This window comes from Periplaneta americana, chromosome 8, assembly GCF_040183065.1.
Source record: "Periplaneta americana isolate PAMFEO1 chromosome 8, P.americana_PAMFEO1_priV1, whole genome shotgun sequence".
NCBI lineage: Eukaryota > Metazoa > Arthropoda > Insecta > Blattodea > Blattidae > Periplaneta > Periplaneta americana.
Window position 1 is genome coordinate 23,882,326 of NC_091124.1, and position 21,021 is coordinate 23,903,346.

At 35.8% G+C, this 21,021-nt stretch overlaps 1 protein-coding gene across 1 annotated transcript in view; it reads left to right on the plus strand.

Annotated features, from left to right (window-relative positions):
- The window catches only part of LOC138704583 (uncharacterized), a 321,702-nt gene that overhangs the window by 207,923 nt on the left and 92,758 nt on the right, over positions 1-21,021 (plus strand). The gene's annotated exons all lie outside the window — the stretch shown is intronic.

The following is a 21,021-nucleotide window of genomic DNA, read 5'->3' on the forward strand; positions in this document are numbered from 1 at the left end:
AATAATGGCTGACTGGACTCTTGACTTATTATGTAGTGAAAGAGGAGGTAATGTTCTCTGTCAGATATGTGGAAAGCATTTAGTTAGGTACAAAAAAGCTGTGTGAAACGCCTGAAATTATTAGTCGTTCGTTTCTACAGAATGACGTATTCAAATTTTGTTGCTTTTATTGACATTAAATAGTAGTAAATATATTATGTGTAGACATACTGTAGAGCGTCTTCTTCACTGCATTGTATTTATGTTTACAGAATGAAGTACAAGCAAAAGAGTATGTCTCTAATAGCGTAGACTCGTTACATGTCAGTTACTTGTTGTTTCTCAGAATTGTCCAGACATATCGTCCATAGATTTTCAGTTTGACAATGTTTCCTATCATTGTGATATCTTTTGGTTGAGCCATAACGAATAGAAAGAAGTAGTGGTCGCACTCTGTTAATTCAAACGGCCGATACCACGCGGCGCTAGTGCAGAGTTCGCTCAGTCTGTTGCGTGTGTAAGTACGTAAATACATTTAACGTAAGTTGCACTGTTTACCTTTCGCTCCATGTACGTACGTAACTGGCATTGTACTTACAACATTAAGACTACTTGAAAGAAAAACACATTCATATACATCACACTGTAAAACAAGTAATAGAGTAATATGTAAAACTTAACTTAGGGCTGCTTGTAGGCGTGCAATATGTACTCACCAACAGTTACTTGTCCGACACTTTGGAGAATTTACGAGATGATTTGGCGGCTCTCGGAGCTTGGAGTTCTAGTCGGATTTGTTTCGTCCGGAAGAAGAACCGACATTTCATATAGTGAAAAATTAGTTTCGGTATGATATCCATGGCATGATCCAAGCAGCATCCTGTTCCCGGTGGCTGAATTACAATTGAGGTAATACTGGCTATGCCCTACGACCCGGAACAAAACACGAAGGCATTGCTTCAAATATAACACGACAAAAACATAATAATCTCGTCCTTTAATAAATAAATCGTGAGAGCTACTCACTTGTCACTCGTGTACGAATAATTGCAGATTAGAGTATTGGCACTTAAAGTATTTAACGCACTTAATTACACTAAAAAAGCAAACGAAATGAACGAAAACTCTACTGCTTCTTTTATGGATATTCGCTTCCAACTGAGCAATACCGATCGCAGCGCCACTAATTCTCTTGGTCACCGTCGACAATGCTGAACAGATAGGAGTGCGCACACTTCTTCTTTCTATTCGTTATGGTTGAGCCGAGGAAAAGTTCTATCCATGTTCTTTGAATTCCGTTAACAAGGCCAGGTCGGAAGTTCGCTTTGCCGGATAATACAGTATATTTAAGAGAGCCGTGTATTATGATAATAAATTATTGAAAGAATTTTAGTTTTGTCCTTTAAATGTGCAGAAATTTGATCTGAACAGATGTAACCTTTCTTTCTGAAAAGCAATTTTAAAACTTGATGCACTCTGATAACCCTGTAAAGGTTATCAGATGCAGGAGAGATGCAGCTCGCATAATTTGAGAGATGAATGAGACAACGAGAAATATGAACGTAATACACACCATTGTCCACCGCTGTGGAGTAACAGTCAGCGCATCTAACAGTGAAACGAGAGGGCCCGGGTTCAAATCCTGCTTCGGACAAGTTATCTGGTTGGGGTTTTTTCGGGGATTTCCCTCAACCACTCGAAGGACAATTGCTGAGTAACTTTCGGCGTTGGCCTCAGACTCATTTCGTAATCATTAATTCACATATCATCATCATAATCATCATCAACATCATCATCATCAATTTCATATTGTGGTATGCCGATAAGCTATTAATGTTTGACTATAATTATTTATTTATTGTGCCACCTTTGCTTATCTTAAAAGTTAATAATTTACATTAACGTTTTCGATACATGTGTGTCATCTTCAGATGTAGAGTGTTAGATAAACATTTATGATGAAAACCTTGCCTTATGGTATGGAACTTATTATGATTTTCGGATCTTGCTAAAGTGAATTGCTCTAACTTAACCTAATTTGGTCTATTATACACATATTACATTAAGTTAAAATCATTTGCAGTCCATATGGTACAATTTAAAAGATTTAAAATTATTTAAAAGTGATATAAAACTATAAATAATCAGAGGAATATAAAAAAAAACGTTGTAGGACACTTTAAAACACTGTAAGCACTTGTTGGCTGTGTGTGCCAGTTTTTAACATCGTTAGATGGGGCTGCTTCTGTTATCTTGATTTTAACAACGAACTGAAACGGAGTACTGTTTTTATCACTAACATGTATATAATTATTAACGATGTGTATTATTAAAGCATTTCATTCCTACAACTTTTTTATATTCCTCTGATTATTTATAGTTTTATATCACTTTTAAATAATTTTAAATCTTTTAAATTGTACCATATGGACTGCAAATGATTTTAACTTAATGTAATATGTGTATTATAGACCAAATTAGGTGAAGTTAGAGCAATTCACTTTAGCAAGATCCGAAAATCATAATAACTTCCATACCATAAGGCAAGGTTTTCATCATAAATGTTTATCTAACACTCTACATCTGAAGATGATACACATGTATCGAAAACGTTAATGTAAATTATTAACTTTTAAGAAAAGCAAAGGTGGCATAGTAAATAAATAATTATAGTCAATCATCATCATCATCATCATCCATATAATAGCCCGGGTGAAGTTCACGATAGGCTTGCTGTACTTATACAAGAGCGCGGCCATTCGGCTACCCAATCATTTACATAATAGGAGTGATAAGTACAACATGCCTCAGGTTGCAAAGCAAACCTTCGGGTCCGTCGTCCGTACAAGAGGGAGAGAAAAAGAAAGGAAACACACACATTTGCTAGAAGTGATAGCACAGTCTAGTACAGTGGTCGTCAGCACTCGCTGAAATGTGCAAAGGGTACGCGGTGCTGTCCCGTGTGCACTGTCGTGCAACAGGGAGCGATAGAGAGCATACCCGCTAGCAGCTACGGACTGCACCCTAGTGCACTGCGTTTTCCGCGGGTAAGCGAGACTAGCCCCAGCGTGCTCTGTGCTGACGACCCCTGGTCTAGTATATACAGTCACGAAGCTCAATACATAGTAAATATAGGTCCATAGATAGTTGCTAACCACTAGGATTGCTATTATCGCCTCATTACAGACAATGCGAAATACAGAGTAATTTATATAGAAATGACACATTTCTTTCTTTAATTATTCCGTTGAAAATTCATTCAATGACCCAATTTTAGCACCAAATTAAGCAGAATGTTCTGGAGTTTCGATTCCTTGTCACTAGATGCGCAGATGTTTATGTTTTATTCCTATTGTTGGCAGCACTGACCCAATTTTAGCACCAAATTAAGCAGAATGTTCTGGAGTTTCGATTCCTTGTCACTAGATGCGCAGATGTTTATGTTTTATTCCTATTATTGGCAGCACTAGATGCCAGATATTTATGTTTTATTCCTATTGTTGGCATTTTTCGACATTTTGTGTCAACGTGAAAATGCAGTACACATTAAATCAATGACTCTTCCTTGTGAAGCAATACTGGATTACGATTTCAATTACAGCTACTCAAAGGGCATACCAGAGAGAATTTGGTGTTCGCAATCCTCCCAAAAGAAACACAATACTGGGACTGGTAAACAAATTGGAAACAACTGGATCTCTGGTGAGTGAAAAGGGCAAGCATCGTTCATCTAGGCTTCCCACGGTTGTTGTTGACGTAAGAGCACGACTGGAGCAGTCGCCCAAAAAATCATTAAGACGTTTGTCGCAGGAGACAGGGTACACCTACTCAATGTGTCAGAGAGCCTAAAACCATATAGGGTTACGGTTGTTCATCAGCTACAGGAACCAGATAAGGATAAAAGATTGAATTATTGTCGTTGGTTTCAGACGTTCATTGTGCAAAATCCTGCCATATTGTCCATCACATGGTTCACAGATGAAGCATGGTTCCATTTATCCAGTTATGTGACGACCGAATAATTTCCAGGAACCTGTGGCCACCGAGATCTCCGGATTTGACAACGCCGGACTTCTTTCTATGGGGTTACTTAAAAGACAGGGTTTACGCCACACGTCCCCAGACATTGGACGATCTGAAGCACAACATCACACAGGAGATTCAAGCTATTGACAACAGAGTCCTCCAACGCGAGGCCAGTAACACGGAACGACGTGTTGAGTTGTGCCTTATGCAGGATGGAGGACATTTTCAACATTTGCTATAGAGGTAAATAATCTCCCAAAATTCCTCTACATTTTAGGTATAATAAGTTGTCGCTAGCACAATTCGTTTTGAAACAATTAATGAAAGAAATGTGTCAGTTCTATATAAATCACTCTGTAGTACCGGTACAGTCTACTGCTCCTAGCACTCTTACAACTCAAGATTCGTGACTATATATATTAGACTGTGGTGATTGTAGGAGCAAGAAGAATAAAGTGCATAAGATTTGCTGATGATATGGCATTATTAGCAGAAGAGTAGATGATACTAGATGCTACTAGAGTTAAACGACAGCTTCGTTCCTCTTGTGTGAAATTATCGACAAGATGAAACTCACTCGTGGCATTACTTACTATTAGCTGATTAGATATTTTGTGTTATTTTGTTACATTATATTATATACAGTAGCGGCAAAAAAAAACCGGAGTGACCCTTGTAGCTGATTTCAGAGCCTTGTTCACTTCAGAGCACGATAGACTGGCAACTAAGACTTCTGTGGTCCGAAACCTGCCTCGGAAGGAAATTTCTTTTGTTCCTTATTCAAATTTATTCCCAATACTTTTCTATTGCAGCGATATTTTACTGTTTAATTAACCTATTATTCCCAGAACATGAATTTACCAGCAATCGAAAAGTATTGGGAATAAATTTGATTAAGTAACAAAAAAAGTTTCCTTCCCAGGCAGGATTCGAACCACGAAAGTCTTAGTTACCAGTCTATTCTCCTCTGGAGTGAACATGGCTCTGAAATCAGCTACAAGGGTCCGTCCGGTTTTTTCTTGCCACTACTGTACATGGCGTATAATTATATTTGTGTAATATTTTGTTATCATGTCATCGTATTAGATTGGGATAGTCCGGCAACTCTTTCACAATATCTGCTTGTGTAGTTTTTGTATACCTACGGACATATATTATTACAAACCGATATGCAGGCAAACGATTTCACAATATGAGCCTTTGAAAGCAGAAGTGATGTAATTTCTTTAACATGATAAAATACATTTTTTATATTTTTACTAAAATGGTAAAATTTATTTGAACTCTTGCGATAGTACGAAAGAAATAGAATTAATTAGTATCCTGTGCTGTATTTTACAGAACTTTCCCCCATCATCCATTCCTGACTTGCACCACTTCTGATTTCAGTGGCTCATTACGTGTTTGTATAGCTTTTATACACGAAGGTGTCAGTGGCGTAACGTCAATGTAAGCTAAAAAGCTCAGCTTCCCCAGTTAATAATAATTTCATAGTAAACCTGCAGTTTATGAACAAAATTATTTATTAATTTTAACAGAGTTTATATTTATGCGTTAAATATTGTGATGCGGCAGCACAAGAAGATTCGTGATGCAGCAGTACACAAGAAGCCTGCACACACCAGCTTCCAAGCAGACTGGCTTCTTTCACTCATTCTTCTGTGTAACCCTGGCTTCTTTCACTCATTCTTCTGTGTAACCAACCCCGCAGATTTTCCATCCCTTTTTAACTAAACTACCCTGGTCGCAAGGCTCGCAAGGAGCTAGCTTTTACATTGAAAATAATTTAGTTTCCGAGTTATCCTTTTCGTGAGTTGTGTTCAGTTGAAGTGTTAGTGTGCATTGTGGCTGATATAATAAATCATGAGTGAAATAACAGTTCCTGACACCAATTTACTTGAATTTTTTTAGGACAATTCTATTATCAAGACTGACTTACGAACAAAAGTGTGATTTAGAAAACAAATGACCGACTCCCTTGCTGTCAAAGGACATAACTAAAACACAGACGCATACTTACGTAATGGTAGTGATACTGTATCTATTGACCGTTACTATTGTGATTTCTCTAAGTATGACAGGGAGTGAGCTAATGTTATACGTATACGTGTCTATTTGTTAGAGATACTGTATGTGTAAACAGTGAAATCATATTTTACTACGTACCATTTGAGGTCATGCTTTATTGGTGTTACTCACGAGGTTCCAACCAATCTTCGGACTGCTGACTTGACATTGACTACTATTTATTTTAAGACTATATTTTTGTAATACGTTTTCTCATATTGCATGAAAGACAACTTGAGTTAGCTTCCCCTGCTCAAAATTTCATGCTACGCCACTGGAAGGTATCAGTTTCACAATATGTGCGTGTATAGTTTTTATATATGGATATGCAAATAATGGTTTCAGAATATGAGATGTTGAAAGGAAAAATTATGTAATTTCTTTAACAGTACGCCTATGGTTTAACATTATGTAGAATACATTTTTATTAAAATGACAAATTTTATTAGAATTGTTAGTAGCTAGTGAATAGTACGAAGGAAACAGGATAAATTGCTGTTCTGTGCTGTATTTTACACAACTTTCATTTTAACTCCGCTTATCCATTTCTGACTTACGCCACTTCTGATTTGAACGGCTGATTATGTGTTTATATAGCTTTTATACACGAAGCTACCATTGCAATGAACTGACAATACTGGGTGTTCAGTTCAAAATGTGTCTTGGCTCGCTGTATGCCGTCATGTGGCTAGCTGATGAGCCTAGAGAATTCAATCTTCCTACACTTCCGCAGCTCAGGTGTATAATCTAAGAGGCAGAGAAGTTGGCTAGCAAGTACGGCGTTCATTCTGAAGAGTACGTGCCGATATGTACGGTAACGCCGGTAGTGGCAGGAATGTGAACTGTTTGGAAATACGTACTGTCGGGATATGGGGAGAGGGTTAAGACGATTACTTACGTATTTGTTGACATTAACTTCGACGGTCAACATGGACACGGAGCATTTGATTTGTGTTGTGGAATGTTACCGTACGCAACCGATGATAACAAATACCCTGCGTACGACTTGCCGGCGCAAAACACAGTTCGAAAGAGGTTATGGTAGCACACAGACCGTACAGACCGCCATCTGTTGCTACGACGTTCAAGTTATACCGTACACGTTCTCAAGTTCAGATTGAAAAACTCCTTAAATAATAGGCAACTTCTCTAACATATAAGCTGAAACTCGCTTCAAATCGGTGACCCAACAACAGTGACGTCATGACACACTTTGAAATGAACACCCAGTAGTTTCACAATATGTACTTGCATAGTTTCTATGCATGGACTTATTAAATTAGAATATACCGAGAACAGTTTGTAGACATATAATTTTTATACATGAACCTCTATATTTTTACTGATAGATCAGTGTTTGTGATGAACGGGACTAAAATTTTAAATTTGATGAACATCATTAAACTTTTAGTTCCATCAAGGATCGAGGATATACAGAGTGTAAACATTATTAACTGCAAAAATTATACAGGGTGATTCACGAGGATTTACCGTCACTAACGGAGCTTACTTCTGAAGACATTCTAAGCAAGAAATGTCGTATAAACATGTGTTCTAATCTCAATATTTTCAGAATAATTTGAATTTGTTAGTAAAATACCTTTTTTCTCTAGTTTTTAAGTGTAAAAAATATTACAAATAGAGAATGAACTATTCATAAGTATCATTTGTTTAATTGACTAGTGTTCTGAAGCTAAAAATATGTTGTTAATTGCTTTGTACAGATTTTGTTTTTCAGTTTTAACTAAAAATTACATCATTCTTACGCATTTACTACAACAATTTTTTTTTTAAAAATCATACGACTTTAGGAACTTGATTCTTTACAGTTTAATTATGCATCCTGATGTACACTCTTGAAGAATTTACAAGAGCGGCGTGATTTGTAACAATTGTTGATAAATCGTAAAAAACAAAATCTATATAATTTTGTAGTTAAAAATCGGGGAAAAAATTTGTACGAAGCAACTATAGAATTCACAACACATTTTTAGCTTCAGAATGCTAGCTAATTAAAGAAATGATACTCCTGAATAGTTGATTCTTTATCTGTAATATTCTTTTACCCGTAAAACTCAAGAATAATGATATTTTACAAACATTTTCAAATTAGTGTAGTTCTGAAAATATTGAGACTAGAACAAATGTTTATATGACACTTTTTTCTCATAATGTCTTCGGAAATAAGCTCCGTAAGTGACGGTAAATCCTCGTGAATCACCCTGTATAGTCAGTACTGTCGGTCTACCAAACGAAATGTCCTATAATATAAACTTGTTTCATAATATGCTATTCTCGGTGTAGTTATTCTTTTGTATTCATTGCTATTAAATTTGAGATTATCAGATAACATACTTAATAAAAATAAATACCTTCACGAACATTTTATACTTACAAATGGCTTTAGAGAACCTGAAGGTTCATTGTCGCCCCCACATAAGTCCGCCATCGGTCCCTATCCTGAGCAAGATTAATCCAGTCCCTAGCATTATCCCACTTGTCTCAAATGAATTTTAATATTACCTTCCCATCACCAACATATTATACTAAAATTTATTTTGAGATTTCTATATGGGAAAGTCATGTACATTACAAATGTAGTAACAGTGTGTTTTCCACACCTGTGGGGTAACGGTTAGCGCGTCTAGCTGCGAAACCAGGTGGCCCGGGTTCGATTCTCGGTCGGGACTAGTTATCTGGTTGAGGTTTTTTCCGGGGTTTTCCCTCAACCCAATATGAGCAAATGCTGGGTAACTTTCGGTGATGGACTCCGGACTCATTTCACTGGCATTATCACCTTCATCTCATTCAGACGGTAAATAACCTAAGCTGTTGATAAAGCGTCGTAAAATAACCTACTAAAAACAGTGTGTTCGATCTATAGTTTAACGCAAATGTAGTTGCTTTGATGTACTCCCAAGGGATGGAATGGGAAAGGCTTCTGTGGGTTTGCGAACATTTTCCTGGTGTTTAAACGAGAAAGTAAGGACAGGAGTTGAGGCAGGAAGAGTGACGTCACAGCGTAATTGGCCCTCTAAAATCTGTGTTACTTAACTTCATAGCAGAGAAAGAAACACGGCAAATTACGTGCCCTGAAACTTACTTACTTACAAATGGCTTTTAAGGAACCCGAAGGTTCATTGCCGCCCTCACACAAGCCCGCCATCGGTCCCTATCCTGTTCAAGATTAATCCAGTCTCTATCATCATATCCCACCTCCCTCAAATCCATTTTAATATTATCCTCCCATCTACGTCTCGGCCTCCCCAAAGGTCTTTTTCCCTCCGGTCTCCCAGCTAACACTCTATATGCATTTCTGGATTCTCCCATACGTGCTACATGCCCTGCCCATCTCAAACGTCTGGATTTAATGTTCCTAATTATGTCAGGTGAAGAATACAATGCGTGCAGTTCTGTGTTGTGTAACTTTCTCCATTCTCCTGTAACTTCATCCCGCTGAGCCCCAAATATTTTCCTAAGCACCTTATTCTCAAACACCCTTAACCTATGTTCCTCTCTCAGAGTGAGAGTCCAAGTTTCACAACCATACAGAACAACCGGTAATATAACTGTTTTATAAATTCTAACTTTCAGATTTTTTGACAGCAAACTAGATGATAAAAGCTTCTCAACCGAATAATAACACGCATTTCCTATATTTATTCTGCGTTTAATTTCCTCCCGAGTGTCATTTATATTTGTTACTGTTGCTCCAAGATATTTAAATTTTTCCACCCCTTCGAAGGATAAATCTCCAATTTTTATATTTCCATTTCCTACAATATTCTGGTCACGAGACATAATCATATACATTGTCTTTTCGGGATTTACTTCCAAATCTATCGCTTTACTTGCATCCAGTAAAATTCCCGTGTTTTTTCCCTAATCGATTGTGGATTTTCTCCTAACATATTCACGTCATCCGCATAGACAAGAAGCTGATGTAACCCGTTCAATTCCAAACCCACTCCGTTATCCCGGACTTTCCTAATGACATATACTAAAGCGAAGTTAAAAAGTAAAGGTGATAGTGCATCTCCCTGCTTTAGCCCGCAGTGAATTGGAAAAGCATCAGATAGAAACTGACCTATACGGACTCTGCTGTATGTTTCACTGAGACACATTTTAATTAATCGAACTAGTTTCTTGAGAATACTAAATTCAATAAGAATATCATATAATACTTCCCTCTTAACCGAGTCATATGCCTTTTTGAAATCTATGAATAGCTGATGTACTGTACCCTTATACTCCCATTTTTTCTCCATTATCTGTCGAATACAAAAAATCTGATCAATAGTCGAACTATTACGCCTAAAACCACACTGATGATCGCCAATAATTTCATCTACGTACGGAGTTAATCTTCTCAAAAGAATATTGGACAACATTTTGTACGACGTCAACAAATATCACATTCGAGGAATATCACTTTTGTTGACGTCGTCACAGCATAATTGGCCCTCTAAAATCTCTGTTACTTAACTTCATAGCAGAGAAAGAAACACGGGAAATTACGTGTCCTGAAACTACGGTAGAAAATTTTTTAGTAATACTTACATCGACTTACATGATCAAGAGTAAGTTATTATGAATTTAAAACATAAATATATTAAGACATGTTTTCTTAACTATGCTAGTGATAAGCTATTGAGTTTTCTTAATTACCGGCATAACTTTGGATAACAATGAAACATGCAAAGCAACGAGTATTAATAAATAACAAAGACGATAAGATAATATAACCACTGAAAAAAAAATCTGAAGTCAAAACAAAGTTATTTATTATGAAGGGGCAAATTAACTTGTCCACTATGTCTCCTTCAGTCGACTACTAGGTTACTGACTGCCAAGCCTGGTTTAGAAACATGTCTTATGTCAGCAATTAACTAAAACGGAAGAGTCACAATGAGAAGTAATCCAGGTTCGTGCTGTGCAACGCAGTTCCACGAATATTATCAGGAGTAATTCGCACCTGAATACAGTAGAACCCCTATTATCCGTGGTAATGAAGGGGGTTGTCAGAACAGTTAATCGAAAAAATCGGATAATCCGTACCATAAAAGATTTTTGTAAATTTAGTGAATAATATTTAGTGGTTTTAGGCGTAATAGATCGACTATTGATCAGATGTTTTGTATTCGACAGATATTGGAGAAAAAATGGGAGTATAAGGGTACAGTAAATCAGTTATTCATAGATTTCAAAAAGGCGTATGACTCGGTTAAGAGAGAAGTTTTATATAATATTCTTATTGAATTTGGTATTCCCAAGAAACTAGTTCGATTAATTAAAATGTGTCTTTGTGAAACTTACAGCGGAGTCCGTATAGGCCAGTTTCTATGTGATGCTTTTCCAATTCACTGCGGGCTAAAGCAAGGAGATGCACTATCACGTTTACTTTTTAACTTCGCTCTAGAATATGCCATTAGGAAAGTCCGGGATAACAGAGAGGGTTTGGAATTGAATGGGTTACATCAGCTTCTTGTCTATGCGGATGACGTGAATATGTTAAGAGAAAATCCACAAACGATTAGGGGAAACGCGGAAATTCTAGTTGAAGCAAGTAAAGCGGTTGGGTTGGAAGTAAATCCCGAAAAGACTAAGTATATGATTATGTCTCCTGACCAGAATGTAGTACGAAATGGAACTATAAAAACTGGAGATTTATTCTTCGAAGAGGTGGAAAAATTCAAATATCTTGGAGCAACAGTAACAAACATAAATGACACTCGGGAGGAAATTAAACGCAGAATAAATATGGGAAATGCCTGTTATTATTCGGTTGAGAAGCTTTTGTCATCTAGTCTTCTGTCAAAAAATCTGAAAGTTAGAATTTATAAAACAGTTATATTACCGGTTGTTCTGTATGGTTGTGAAACTTGGACTCTGACTTTAAGAGAGGAACAGAGATTAAGGGTTTTTGAGAATAGGGTTCTTAGGAAAATATTTGGGGCTAAGAGAGATGAAGTTACAGGATAATGGAGAAAGTTACACAACACAGAGCTGCACGCATTGCATACTGCACCTGACATAATTAGGACCATAAAATCCAGACGTTTGAAATGGGCAGGACATGTAGCACGTATGGCCGAATCTAGAGTGTTAGTTGGGAGGCCGGAGGGCAAAAGACCTTTGGGGACGCCGAGACGTAGATTGGAAGATAATATTAAAATGGATTTGAGGGAGGTAGGATATGATGGTAGAGACTGGATTAATCTTACTCAGGATAGGGACCAATGGCGGGTGTATGTGAGGGCGGCAATGAACCTCCGGGTTCCTTAAAAGCCAGTAAGTAAGTAAGTAAGTAAGTGAATAATATTAACACTTTCGTAATTCCTTTCGTGGTTTTGACGGTGTTGCGTTTAATGTGCTAGACAGTGGATCAGAAGCTCACTAATTTATGTCTGGTTATCAACGACGGGTTTTTAAGGGGCAAGGAAACTCCTTGTAATGGCTGTCTGTAGAAAGATATCAGTATTAGAGGTCTCGTGTTGTAGATTTACGTACTTTCTACACTCCAGTCTCGTATTCTGATGCGAGATGAGCCAAGGTTTATCTTTCCCCAAACCATTGAATTATTTAATAATAATAATAATAATAATAATAATAATAGTTTTATTTTCCCTGGCAGAGTTAAGGCCATCAGGCCTTTTCTTCCACTCAACCAGGATCAAATCACATACAGAAAAAATACATACCGGTATACAAATATGAACTTAAAAATAATAATAAACATAATTAAGTAGAAAAGAGAGATTGAATACATATACACAATCAGTATTAACTTTGAAATAACAATAATAAAAAAATATATATGTAATAAAAAAAAGAGACTGAATACATAATAATCACAAACAGAAAAATACATTATAGTATACAAGTATTAAGTTAAAAGAAAAAAAAAGGATTAGTACATATCAATATAATCTCACAATTAAAGGAATAGTACAATTAGTATGATCAGCACAGCACGTGTTAAATTGAGACAATGACAATTACCTAGATATTAGTGTTAATGGAAAAATAAAGTAATGACTGTGTAAAATAATAATAATGATAATGATAATAATAATAATAATAATAATAATAAATAAAAATTATACCTAAACACTAGTTCTGTGCATTTAAAATATTTCTAAACAATCTAATTTTAAACAACTGGGGACTAAGACTACCCCTGATTTCCAGCGGCAGCGAATTCCATGAGCCGGCCATTGCTATTGAGAAAGAACTTGAGTACAGAGATGTCTGATGACGTGGTATTGATAGCAACAGATTGTGCTGTGAACGTGTATTACGATATTTACACTTGTTTTCGATTCTTAGAACAATGAGTGTTCATTTGATATCCGAAGAAAATATTTCCTATAGAAGTTATACGGTACGACAATTCGAACAATAGACCATACTGTGTAAGGGAAGAGGCTTGCAATAACCCTCTCTACGGGTAGAAAAAATAACGTGCTAATACAATGTGCAATACTTCATATATTTCTGCAGCAAAAAAAGCGAGAGAAAGACAGACGGTTAATCTAGCAATCGGTTAATAGGGTGACGGATAATCGGAGTTCTACTGTACTTGGAAAATTGAGGTTCGCTAGCTGCAATTTTGTGCAATTTTGGGGGGATGGCGAATCATACCAATTCTACCACTTGTATCATCTTTCTTTTTCAGAAAATTTACACTTGAATTTCGAGTAGAGTGATAAGACGTGCATTTTTAACGGGATTGTCCCTCCGGTGTCCCGAGAAAAATGTGAACGGGACGATAAATGTCCCGTTTTTTTTAAATGGTCGTCTCTTTTTATAATTTTCGCTTCAAAAAATGTTTTTCTTACGTTTTCGTAATCCCGCGATTTGTTCTAAAATTACTTCAAGTAGTGCACAAGTTGCGACGTATAAACACAGTGGCCTTAGACAGTTAACAGAGTCGGGTCCCCTCTTTAGTAATTTAGCAATAGTACATTATGCAACGAGCCTATAATGATAGTAATTTCATACGAGCGTCTTAATTACCATTATAGGCAAGTTTCAAACGACTTTTTATGCTCGACCATATTTCTAACTTGAAATTATTCAGAAGTATTCATTTTATTCGCATCTGACTGAAGAGCGGAAGTGACCTTGTGCATAGCTCGTAAATTGTGAGATGTGCGCAGACGCGAAAGTATTGATTTTTTCCGAGGAACAATAATGTCATTGACCTTGATATAATCTAGAGAATAACATGAACCAATTTTGATATAACCTGGAAATTGATTTTGAATTGAAAAACGAGAGGACAAATTGAATTTATTTGAATATTATTTACAATTAACGCTAATTATTATAGTAACAGAATATAACCTTCTGCGATAGTATTGGATTTCCAGCCTCCGTGACGTTTCCCTCGTCTTTCGATTGCATATCCGAGAATAATCGAAAACCTGAACTTTAATGAATAGGTGTACTTTAATGACATGCATTAAAGGACTGCTACCAGGTGTATAATTACTACATTTCGGCATGGTCGAGCAAAAAAAAAAAAACAAACTTTACTTTTGCTTTTTATTTATTTAACGTGTGTTTTAGTGTACCAAAAATACCATTATTATTATTATTATTATTATTATTATTATTATTATTATTATTATTATTATTATTATTATTATTACTTTCCCTGGCCGGTGTCACCTGCGAAGTTGGGACCTTAGGTAGAAATTCGCCGCTTGTACTGTAAAAAACTATAGGGAGTTGAAGTGAAACAATCAAAGTGATGAGAAATGAAGACATGAGTTTTAAGAACATTATCCAGATTGTGAGTTTTGCATTAGCAATCCGTGGTATCAACTCATCTTCAGAAAAGGTGTTTTCATTAATGAACTCTTTTTGGACTGATGAGAGTAATCCGCTTTCTGTTAAAACTGTAAAGGCAATATTGATTGTAAAATATTGTTTTAAGCATTTTATTACATGACTAGCCGTACCCGTGCGCTCCGCTGCACCCGTTAGAAATAAATATAATGCAATTACATAATTAAAATAGGACATTTGATCTAGGGAAGATTCGTGTTTGATAGAAGGATAAATCGTTTAATATGTTACTTAATTTAAATTATATTTAAATAATTAAAATGGAATCATTTTGGTCCAGAGAGCACTCATTTGGTGCAATGACAATTCCTTTAACATGTCTCTTAATTTTTATTACATGCATCCATAGTTCAATGAACATTGACATCATTTACATTTAATGTGTATACTTTATTTTACTTGTTATATGTTTCCATTGAATTATGGTAATAACTTAATTTTAACCCTTGTTTTCTAAGTATTCAGTAAATGGCGCTTGGGCCACTGTGGTTCTGAACCCTTCAAATAACTTAAATAACTTAAATTATATTATATTATATTATATTATATTATATTATATTATATTATATTATATTATATTATATTATATTATATAAAAAATGCGTTGATAACGGATGTACACCGATAAGTAAGTTTTTAATTTGTTATGGGGGCTCTTGAATCTCAGGAGGAACAAATTTTAATTTACAACAGGGCAACATAATCTGCTTGGCTCATTACCCAATTTTTTTTGCATTGCATTTAATGCATATGTATTTTATGTATTTTAACACGATTCAATTGAGCATAGTTAAAATTTGGATTATAAAATAATGGAATGCTAAGCTAACATATTATTACTGCATACTAAATCAATACACTCTCGTTGTTCGTTAATTCTCTGAGATAAACATTATTTTAAGAAATACAGGAAACGAATACACAGAATAGCCTATCAAGTTGTTTGTGCATAAGAAGCTATTTTAATCTTACCTGTCCTCAATTCACTCCGAAGTTACTGTAATAACATTATAGCATTATGTCCATATAGAGAAACTACACTTTCCAATGGTGAAATAATAACTAATTACACAAATCGGTTAATTTAGCTTCCGATATTACTTCATACAAACACAGAAACATACTCTGTAGGCTATGATTCATAGCTTTCGATTGTTGTTGACCAAGGCCCCTTATAGACGAATTCATTTACCGCCTTAGATGGCAGTTATTTTAATTTTGAAACTCATTTATCTCATTAAATATCAGTCCTATCAAACTTTTTCAAAGAATAAAACTTATCGGAAATGATTTTTAAAGAAATGTTTGTTATGTAACATTTTTCACAAAAATCAATAATAAGCGAGATACTTCGATTTATTTAATTCAGACCTCCTTATAACCCCCCTTTCAAATAATGTATTTTGAATGCCATATAGCCTAAAATCTAAGTTAGAACGAACTTAATTTATATTCAAATTTTCATCGAAATCGGTTCAGCCATTATCGCGTGAAAAGGTAACAAACATACAGACAGACAGACAGACAGAGACAGACAGACAGACAGACATACAAACAAAAATTTCGAAAAAGCGATTTTCGGTTTCAGGGTGGTTAATTATATATGTTAGGAGCAATTATTTTTGGAAAATCGAAAATTACCAGAAAAATTTCGGCTACAGATTTATTATTAGTATAGATATTCTACAGTTTTCTGAAGGAAAGGCCACAGCTTTTAGAGGAAATCCAGTCGTCACAAGGGTATAGCACTCGTGGTTTTTATATACATTAAATATCATGACAGATACAAGGACCATGACAAATACAACAAATACCACGATGAGGACCATGGCAAATACAACAAAGACCTCGATAAGGATCATGACAAATACAACAAAGACCACGATAATGATATGACAAATACAACAAATACCACGATAAGGACCATGACAAATACAACAAATACCACGATAATGATATGACAAATACAACAAATACGGTACCACGATAATGATATGACAAATACAACAAATACGGTACCACGATAATGATCATGACAAATACAACAAATACCACGATAATGATCATGACAAATACAACAAAGACCACGATAATGATCATGACAAATAGAACGAAGACCACGATAATGATATGACAAATACAACAAATATCACGATAAGGACCATGACAAATACAACAAATACCACGATAATGATATGACAAATACAACAAATACCACGATAATGATATGACAAATACAACAAATACCACGATAAGGACCATGACAAATACAACAAATACCACGATAATGATATGACAAATACAACAAATACCACGATAATGATATGACAAATACAACAAATACGGTACCACGATAATGATCATGACAAATACAACAAATACCACGATAATGATATGACAAATACAACAAATACCACGATAATGATCATGACAAATACAACAAAGACCACGATAATGATATGACAAATAAAACAAATACCACGATAAGGACCATGACAAATACAAGATATACCACGATAATGATATGACAAATACAAGAAACACCACTATAATGATATGACAAATACACCAAATACCACGATAATGATATGACAAATACAACAAATACCACGATAAGGACCATGACAAAGACAACGAATACCACGATAAGGATCATGACAAATGGAACAAATATCACTATAAGGATCATGACAAATGGAACAAATACCACGATAAGGATCATGACAAAGACAAGGACCACTATATCTACCATGACAAGGACAGTGACAAGGACCACGATTAGGATCACGCCATGGACCACGAAAAACAGCGCCAAAAGAATCACGAAAAGGACTACGATATGGACGACGAAAAGAACCACGACATAGACCACGGTAAGGATTACAAGGACCATGATAAGGACAACGATTAAGACAAAGGTCACGATAAGTACCATGACAAGGACAACAAATACCACAATAAATTACATCACAAAAATAATGAGAAAAACTATTAAATGACAATAGGGGCAACGAGAAAGACATCAGTGATCACGATAAGGAGCATGACAAAGACAACAAATACGACGATAAAGACCATGACAAAGACAAGGACCACTATATCTACCATGACAAGGACAGTGACAAGGACCACGATTAGGATCACGCCATGGACAACGAAAAACAGCGCGAAAAGAATCACGAAAAGGACTACGATATGGACGACGATAAGAACCACGACATGGACCACGGTAAGGATTACAAGGACCATGATAAGGACAACGATTAAGACAAAGGTCACGATAAGTACCATGACAAGGACAACAAATACCACAATAAATTACATCACAAAAATAATGAGAAAAACTATTAAATGGCAATAGGGGTAACGAGAAAGACATCAGTGATCACGATAAGGAGCATGACAAAGACAACAAGGACCATTATAAGAAACTTGACAAAAGCAATAAGGACCACCATGAGTCTCACGACATGGGCCTCGACAAGCACTACGACAAGGGTCAAGGGTCACGATGAGTTCCACGACATGGACGACGAAGAGACTACGATAAGCACTACTTGTCAAGGACAACAGGTGGAACCATAATAAGGACCAAGACATTGACCACGACTAGTGGCACAATAAGGAACACGATATGGGTCACGATCACGATAAGGACCACGAAAAACATGAGAAGGACTAAGGCATGGACAGGTACAAGGACAACGACAAGTGCCACGATAAGGATCAATATATGGACCACGACAAGCACCACGAAAGGAATCACGATTAGGACAAAGACCACAATAAGGACATAACAAACGCAACGAGATTATGACTCAAAAAGTACCCTGATAAGAACCACAATAAAGGCAACAAAAATTGCGGTAAGAACCATGACAAAGACAAGGACTATGATAAAAAATCACGAGAAAGATAACAAGAATAAAGGTAAGGACAATGGCAAAAGACAACAAGGACCACAGTAAGCACCACGATGAGCTTAACGGGAAGGACTACGATAAGGCTCACAAGACTCACGACAGTGACCAAGAAGGCAGTGAGCACGAAATGGACCACGACAAGCACCATTGTCTTGTCGTGGTCTTTATCATGGTCATTGTAGTGCATGTTGTGATCTCTTTCATGATTGCAATCTTGGTCCTGTCGTGATATAGCTTTGTTTTTCAGTATTTCAGAACGATACCTGCCTGAGGTGAGACCAAACAGTTGGATAAATGCTTGTGTCGCCACTCGTCTCGGTGGCTCATACGGTTAATATTCATATGTAATAATTATTGCTATTTAAAATCAGTTTCTTAACGCTTGTTAAAAACATTGAAAATTTCATTATCATTAAAAGAATACCCTATTTACAATCACATTTTAAGTTTTAAATTATAATAATTGAGGCACTCAGAAGCAAAGTGATACAAGTGACATTTAGTAAGTTTTGAGATACTGTAAGTTAGTTTGAAGTTGAAACGGAAATTAAAAAATCTGTTACAGGACTATGTTGCTGTAAATTTACAGTTGTATATGTTGGTACCTATATTTTTTAACTTCTAAATAGAAATTATCTATTCTAAAACAGTTTAGGTAAAATAGGGTCCTAAAGTCACTTGTATTATTTTGCCACGAAAAAAGTTTTGTGGAAAAGTAATATAAGTGCAAGGGTTTTCAGTATTTTTATATTATTTAAAACAAGAACAAGGACATTGCTTACAACATTGAAACATTTCTGTCTTAAGAGCACTTGAGCTTTCTTATTATCATATAATAACAAAAAATGTGTCTGTATAACCGAAAGAATCAATCAATCAATCAATCAATCAATTAATTAATCAATCAATCAATCAATCAATTAACCAACCAATCAATCAATCAATCAATCAATCTTCTTAATGTATCCAGTTGTTTGCAGACAACATAAAGTCAACTGTAGTCCACTGTAGTATTTTCAGTTCTTCTTTTTCATAGTAAATTAGGGGTATTTTGATCGGTATTCATTATAGACGCCTGTTGCTAGTAGCCACAGTTGGGGTGTAGTCAATATATACTGCAGAGCTGTGTCTTCTGCAACTGGTACTGATGGTTTTAATTTACTTCTTCCTATAGATGGATAGTATAGAAGAATGTGTTCCAGATCTTCATCATGATTATTACACCACGTACAAGTAGGATTATCAGAAAGGTGAAATCGGTGTAGGTACAATTATGTGACAATATGATCTGTTCTGGCTCTTGTTAAAAATGTTTGAACATGTCTGGGCAAGTTTTTGTAAATTTACAGGTCATTTGGTTTCTTTTTAACGGACTGTAAAATTTTTCCTTTGTCAGAAGAGAACCAATTGTTGATCCATAAGTTTATAAAATGAAACTTTACTGAAGTAAAGGCATTGGATAGAGATATCACTTGAAGAGGTCTTGGTTGCAAATATGTTGCCTGTTTCGCAACGTTATCGACTTTCTTGTTTCCAGGTACACCACAATGACTAGGTATCCATTGAAATTTTCTTTTCTTTTGGAGTTTTTTTTAGTTAACTTAGTTGTTTCTGAATTGGAATAATTCTTTGTGTAGGTGTGGCACATATTTGATTACATTAAATATAGCCCCCTTGGAGTCAGTAAGTATTCAAATAGATCTTTTAGAAATTTGACTAACACACTAAAGAGCAGCATCAATAGCTAGCAATTCAGTGTCAAGACTGGAGGAGGCTGAACATGGTATGAAGTAATTTTCTTGATATTTTGGAATATAATACCCTGATCCTGATGTTCCATCATCAGGGTTTAGAGATTCATTTGTAAAAATTTGAAGGTAATCCTTATATGTGCTGCGGAGTAGTTCCATGGCATCCAACTTAAGAATGTATAGAGGATCATTTTTGAAATGATTTCGTTGAATTTGTAGGCTATGTTCCGGAATTATCCATTTTCATGGAGGAATTTCATTTACAACTGGAGTTTTAGCAATGAATGTGTCTGTTATACCGTATTGGCCCGAGTGTAAGCCGCACCCGAGTATAAGCCGCACCCGAGTATAAGCCGCACCCTTAACACTAAACTTTTTGCCGGCTTCTCTATTAGACGTACTCCTAGCATGACGAATAA